Source organism: Marmota marmota, unplaced genomic scaffold (assembly GCF_001458135.2).
Source record: "Marmota marmota marmota unplaced genomic scaffold, marMar, whole genome shotgun sequence".
Taxonomy (NCBI): domain Eukaryota; kingdom Metazoa; phylum Chordata; class Mammalia; order Rodentia; family Sciuridae; genus Marmota; species Marmota marmota.
The window spans coordinates 198064-205049 of NW_026000001.1; the positions used below are offsets into that span (position 1 = coordinate 198064).

The 6986-nt window shown below is 52.9% G+C and overlaps 1 protein-coding gene across 1 annotated transcript in view; it reads right to left on the minus strand.

Moving 5' to 3' along the window:
• Ap5b1 (adaptor related protein complex 5 subunit beta 1) overlaps window positions 1-380 on the minus strand; it is a 10143-nt gene extending 9763 nt beyond the window's left edge. Inside the window, exon 1 of the mRNA XM_015503117.2 lies at window positions 354-380. The gene's annotated coding sequence lies outside the window, so the exon portion shown is untranslated. The remainder of the gene's footprint in view (window positions 1-353) is intronic.
• Between the last annotated feature and the right edge of the window lie 6606 nt (window positions 381-6986).

Consider the following 6986-nt stretch of genomic DNA (forward strand, 5'->3'; position numbering starts at 1 on the left):
AGAGGGCCGGCGGGGTCGGGGCGGCTGGCCGGGTCCAGCGAGCGCGGTAGGACCCACATGCCCAAGTGAAGCCGGGAAACAACGGGACCCAGACTCGGGACGAGCGGGTTGGCAGGGTCTGGCGGGTCACGGGGTTCGCGGAGCACGGACGGAGAAACCACGGCCCAGGACAGTCCAGAACCACATTCCTAACGCCCAAGAGGGCCGGCCCGCAGCTATTTGGGGGCACCTGGCGGGTGGACTTGGAATTCTCCAAGCAGCGCCTCCTAGGCCAGAGGCCCAGGCTGCGGCTGCTCCACTGACCGCTGGTTTCCAGGGCACAGAACTAAGGGCGTCCAAACCCCGCCGCCCACCGCCTGACTAAGGCCTCTGGCTCTAATGAGCAGCTTTGAAGATGAAACGCAGGAGTCCCCATGCCAACTCGCCTCTCCTCTTCCTCCAGGCTGCCCGAGCCTCTCCCCGCCCCATCCTGCCGCCGCTCCAAATGAGAGTGGTGAGGTAGAGAGCTGGAAAGGAGGCTGTCTGGCACCCGGGTGGTGGTGGGGGGGGGACGAGGAGAGAGACAGGTCCAGCCAGAAGGCCTGGTCCTGGCTCCTCTGGGCTGGACTGACAGCTGACTCACAGGCGACAGCAGCAATCCATTTCCCTCTAGGTGCCTCAGTTTCCCCATCTATAAAATGGGAGTGATGACTCCCGCCCAAGGGGATGTGGGGTGGGGCACCTGGCTAATTAAACCTAAGATCAAAGAGGCCAGGATGAGAGCACCCCTGGGTAGGGAAGGCAGCTTGGAGTAGGAGCCTCTCTGGTTTTCCTGTCTGAGGTCCAGAGGGCATTGATAACTGCAAGTCCTGGGTCCTCACCTCTGTGAAAGACAAGGCTCCTTCTGGTCCCATCCTCTCAACAGCATGCCTCTGCCAAACTCCAGCCTACCTGTGCCTTGGCCCCCTGGGGGCTGGGATCTGGAAAGAGGGGGCCCCAAGTCTGGTTTCTAGGACTGAGATAGATGTGCCACATGGACTCACTGAGGCTCAGGACAACCCTGAGGTTGCCTGAGCAATCAAGGATGGGTACCTCACAGATGAGAGTCTGGAGTCCAGAGAGGTACAGTCATTTGTAGGAAGACCCAGAGCCCTCACAGGTAGATCCGGACTTCAGCAAACAGCCCCTCTCTGCGTCTGACTTGCCCCCGACATACCAGCTACCCTCAATCCTCTTGGGTGTCCAGTTCCCTGGGTTTCTGCTTTCTTTGCAGACCTTTCATGGCAATATTTGGGGTTGTCTTTTTATTTGTTGTCTGTTTCTTCCAGTCTTCTGTTTGTGAGGTACCCTCTTGGTAACATTTTTAAAGCTTTATACGATTTACACACCACAAAATGCACTCTCTCTCTCGCTGCTTCCACCTGCCTGCCTGGTAGTTGTTCCCATATAGGAGAGTGGTGATGGCTCTATCCCTGACATAGGCCAGGCATAGAGTTGAGCTCAGCCTCATCATCAGGCCTGCCTAGGAGAGTGGCATTCCTGCTACAAGGACCTAGGTGGGGCCACAGTCAGATGGCTGAGCAAGGAGTTCCCCACTCAATGCCCTCCCGTATTCCCTCTCTTCCTGCTGAGTTTCCATCCTCCTCCATGCTGCCAAGTTCTGGGGAGACCCTAGGCATAAGGCTTGGAAAAAGGAAAGCCAGTTTTCCTGAGGGGTCCTGAATCTCATTTTCTCATCTGTAAAACGGGGATACAACCAGCCCATCCCCACAGCACTGGATGCAGGGAAGCCAGGGAAGCCTCAAACAAAGGAGTGCATTGGCCCATCCAGAAACAAAGAGTAGTGGGTGCCAGGGGCAGGGTGCTGGGGAATGGAGGGTGACTACCAGGATCACAGGTTTTCTAGACTTGGTATAACTCTGAGGTGACTGACAACTACTGAACTGTACACATTATAAGGGGGTGATTTCTGCTGGGTGTGGTGGCACATGCCTGTAATCCCAGTGGCTTGAGAGGCTGAGGCTGGAGGATTGCAAATTCAAAGCCAGCCTCAGCAACTTAGCAAGGCCCTAAGCAACTTAGTGAGACCCCGTCTTTAAATAAAAAATATAAAGTAGGGCTTGGGGATGTGGCTCAGTGGTTAAGCGCCCCTGGGTTCAATCCCCATGTTGCAAAATAAAAAAAGAAAAGATGGTAAATTTTATATTATGAATATTTTACAAAAAAGAGACAGAGAGTGCATTTTGTGGTGTGTGAATTGTATAAAACTTTAAAAATGTTACCAAGAGGGTCCCTCACAAACAGAAGACTGGAAGAAACAGACAACAAATAAAAAAGACAAACCCAAATATCGCCATGAAAGGTGCTGCAAAGAAAGCAAAATCAGGTAACAGGAAGTGAGGAAAGGTATCAGTAATGGGAAGTGAGGAAAGGTATCAGGCCAGTCATCACGTGGGTAAGTGCCTCGGACAGGAGGAGCCACAGGAGAGGCTCAGCTTAGAAGAGGCTGCAGCCTGTTCAGGGGACCGAGGAGGGAGATATGGTAGGCACCCAGGGAAGCGGCAGGACAGAGCCAGAGGTCAGCAGGGCCAGGGCACACCAGGCCTCACCAGGATGCTATCTGGGGCGAGGGGAGGTATGGTAGGACTTGGGTTTTCAGAGCATGGACAGGGAACTGGGGGCTGCTCATGAGACGGATTCAGGGTCCTAGTGAGGAGCTCCAGGGTGGACATGGATTTGGAAACTGATGGGACTTGCCAGTGGGTGGGTGTTGGGGGAGGAGGTCACAGGTGTCTGGATGGCCCCAAACGGCCTCCTCTGCCCATCCTGCCCTCACAGGTGTCTGGATGGCCCCAAAGCCGCCCTCCCCAGCCTTCTGCCACATGGCAGCACCCCCTCTAGCAGGCCCCCAGCCAGGAACTCATCAAGTGATGGAGACTCAGTGTCACCCATGGCACTTCACAGTGTGTCAGGGGCTTTGCCTACAGCCAAACAGAGGAAAGGCAGCTGATGGACCTAACCAACCTGTTCTAGAGGCCCCTAGCTGCTTTACAGCTGTTTGCAAGGGCATCTGAGCAAAGGCAAACCCAAAGCATCCCCTGATGGCTGAGGGCAGAACTAGAACCCAGAGCCTCACTTTACACGTAGAGAAACAGGTCCTGAGAGGGTAGGAGCTTGGCCCACGTCCCCGGACACTAGGACATCTCTCCCATGTGCCTTTCTGCCTTAGCCTCCAGGATCCTCAGCCCCTCCCCTCTGCATCCCATCCTGGTTCCTCCAGAGACCTTCCCTGAAAACAGGAAGCCAGGAACACAGTGGTTTCAAACGCTCTCTTCCCACCACCCAGCTTCCACCCTAGCTCTCCCTGTGTTCCTTGGGATGGGACCTGAGCACTAAATTCTGATGGCACTTTGAGGATCATGGTTCTTACTTGCCTCCTGTGGCCAGTCTTTCCTTCACACCCATCCACTGTAGCAACAAGAGATGGTCTCTCAGGATCCAGCTGGAATGGGTCCTCATGCCTTGAATGGGACCCGTCATTTCCTGCTTGGACTATTGCAGTAGCTCCTACTCTGGTCTCCTTATCACCACCCTCCCCACTGATACAGTCCATTCTGCCCCTAGCAGGTCTGATGGCTCTGGGAGACCACAGCTTCCCACCCCAATGAACCTCACATGGCATGACTCACCTGTCTGCAGTCTGAGTTCCCACACCATCCCTTCCCCTCACCATCCAGCCACTACAACTGTTATGTGCCTCGAGCCTCGGAAAAGGCTCCTTCTTGCTAAGGCCTCGGCACCAGCTGTTCCTTTCTCTGATCATTGCTCTTCCCCACTCTGCATAGCTGACCCCCGCCTCTCATTCAGATCTCAGCACCCCCATCTGCCAGCACCACATCACCCTAAAGGTTCTGTTTTTATTTTTGGTATCGGGCATTGAACCCAGGAGTCCTTAATCACTGAGCAACATTCCCAGCCCTTTTTATTTTTTATTTTGAGGCAGAGTCTCACTAAGTTGTTTAGAGCCTCCCTAGTTGCTGAGGCTGGCTTTGAACTTACAATCCTCCTGCCTCAGCCTCCCAAGTGGCTGGGATTACAGGCATGCACCACGATGCCCAGCTACCCTAAAGGTTCTGGTTTGCACTGTTTTCTTATCTCTTTGTTTATCCTGTATTGAAGAATCCCGGGGTCTACCACATAGTGGGCACTCAAAAAATTCTGGGCTTGGGCTGGGGTTATGGCTCAGTGGTAGAGCTCTTGCCTCACATGTGTGGGGCATGGGTTTGATCCCCAGCACCACATAAATAAAATTTTAAAAATGAAGGTATTGTGTCCATCTGTAACTAATTTTTTTAAAAAAAATTGCTGGGCTTTGTGGGGCACACTTGTAACCCCAGCAACTCGGAAGGCTGAGGCAGGGAATTGCAAGTTCAAGGCCAGCCTGGGCAACTTAGCAAGATCTTCTCTAAAAATTTAAAAGGTGTCTGGGGATATGGCTCAGTGGTAGAGTGCCCCTGGGTTCAATCTACAGCACCATAAGAAAAAAAAAAAAAAGAAAGAAAGACATATCTGTCAATGCAATTAAGGCACTGATGAATGATAGCTAGCTGACTCCGTGCTGAGTGCTGGGTGAACAGTAGTGACAGCAGGAGGTGGCCATCCTCACACACTTCACAGTTTAGCTCTGTTTTACCCAATTTCACATACTTTGCTGGCTCTGGAGCTGCCCTTGAACCACAGCCCACACACTGGCAGCCTGTGGGTCAAATATAACCCACAGAAGTGTCTTGTTTGACCCAGTCCATGTTTTTAAAAAAAAACATGAGGTAACATTTAAAAATCAGTAGGCTTCACGCACAAATCTGAATTTCTGACTTGTTTGGAAAATGGGAAGGTGTGGCCATGCTGTGTTCCAGTACCCAAATGACATGCTGTGACTGCCTGTTAGATAAAAGGCACGTTCTCCACAGTCCCCACCACTCTCCAGGACCTTCTGAAGATTTTTTTTTTTTTAAAGAGAGAGAGAGAATTTTTTAATATTTATTTTTTAGTATTTGGCGGACACAACATCTTTGTTTGTATGTGGTGCTGAGGATCGAACCCGGGCCGCATGCATGCCAGGCGAGCGCACTACCGCTTGAGCCACATCTCCAGCCCTCTCCAGGACCTTCTATCACAGTTTAGCAAGACTCTTTTCCTCATACTTAGGAAATCAGCTCTGTCTGTCCCTACCAAAAGTTGGCACATGTAAGGCAAATGGGTCACACAAGTCAAGAAAAAATAGGATATTCATTCATCCCACAAGTATTAATTGATAACTGTCTTCATTCCAGGCTCCATAGTGGATGCTATAACTATAGCAGGGGCCAGCATGGATAAAGCACTCTTCCTCCTGGGACCTCACTCTGTCCACTGTAGCTCTCTTGGCACCAGTGGAGATGTGGGACTGGCTGGCCCCACCCATTTGACCTCCCCACCTGGCCTCCTGTGTGTTTCAGTTTCTCCCCTGATGAGAAAGCCTGCATTTATGTTGGGGGGTCATCTGTGTTGACCTCATAGATGCTACTGAGCACCCACTACCTACCAACCCATCAGGGACTAACACAACAGAAGTGCTCAAGAAAAACTTGTGGAATGGGGAAGGTCATTTCACCTCTCTCCTAGATTATTTATCAATGCTTATCAATGTTTCTCCAGGATTTACTGTCAAATGTCAGTGCCCAGTGGTTGCTCACTTAATGTCAGTTGGAGGAATGGGTCCAGGATCAGAGGGGAGGGTGACAAGGGAAGTGTAGGCTTCCTGAAGACAGAGCCCTGGAAGAGGAAGGAAAGGGGCAGACATTAACAGCCCCTGGCAAGAGCTCATGTCTTCCTCTCAGTAACCCTGGAGGGACACCTGAGGAAAGCCCCTTTGCCAAACTCAGACTCTGGGAGTCAGGTAGGAGGAGGCTTGGCTGCCTGCAAGGTCTCCCCTCACCTACATAGAGGACTGACTCTACAGGGTGGGGGGATGTAACTGGTCTCTGAAAAACAGCCTCTCACTCTTGAAAATATGTCACCTTCAACTAGATGCCTGAGAGCTTCAGCCACTTCTCTTCTGACTCCTGTATTGCTCATTTCCCTACAACCTTTTCCAGCAAAAGCTTAATACTATGTGAGAAAGGTGTAGGTGCTGTAGGGACTCTAAAACGTTAGGAGGGGCTCCTATCCCTGCACTCAGTGGGTCAGCTAGTAAAAGAAACCCAGTCACAGAGGCCACCAAGCACTCCTGGGCAGGGTGGTGGATGTGGGGTATCCCTCCAATTGAGCCTAGCGATCAGCAGAATGTGGCCAGTGGAGTAGGGTGGAGGCAGAGGTCCCAGGTTGAACCTTTGCCCCTCGTGGACGGTGACTGCAGAAAGAAAAGGCTGGGCCTGAGCACGTCTGGGTTCCTCGCCCTCAGCTCTCCTCCAGCCTCATGGAACCTGACATCCCGTCTTTGAGACAGGAGACAGGAGAGTTGGACGATGTTGTAAGTCCAGTGACCAAGGTGCTGGGGTTTTGTACCATGTCGGTGGTACAGCGCAGTCTAAATGCTTACTCCCAAGCCTTCTCCGGGCAGAAGGGGCAGAAGACTCTAGCTGGGGTCCTGGGGACCCAATGGGCGCTGGCTGTACATTCGCATGTGCGTCCCGCCTCCCCGCTCCTGCGGCCCGGCGTGCCTTTCCGCACGAAGCCTGCACCCAGCAAATACCTCTGGATTGAACCACGAATTGCTCAGTCGGGCCTTTGGGATCCCGGGCCGCTTGGGCGCAGGCCCGGTTCAACAAGTGAGGGCCGGAACGCGGGTTCCAACCCGGCGGCTTCGCGCCTCCCTAGGCGCCTGGGGCGCGTCAGGCTGGGCCGGGCCCAGTTGGGCGAGTTTCATTTCATCACCCGCTGGGCGTGCGAGCGCCGGTGCAAATAACGTTGCCCTCCCCTCCCTCCTCTTCCCAACTCCCTCCGAAACTCCCGTTTGCAAACGCTAG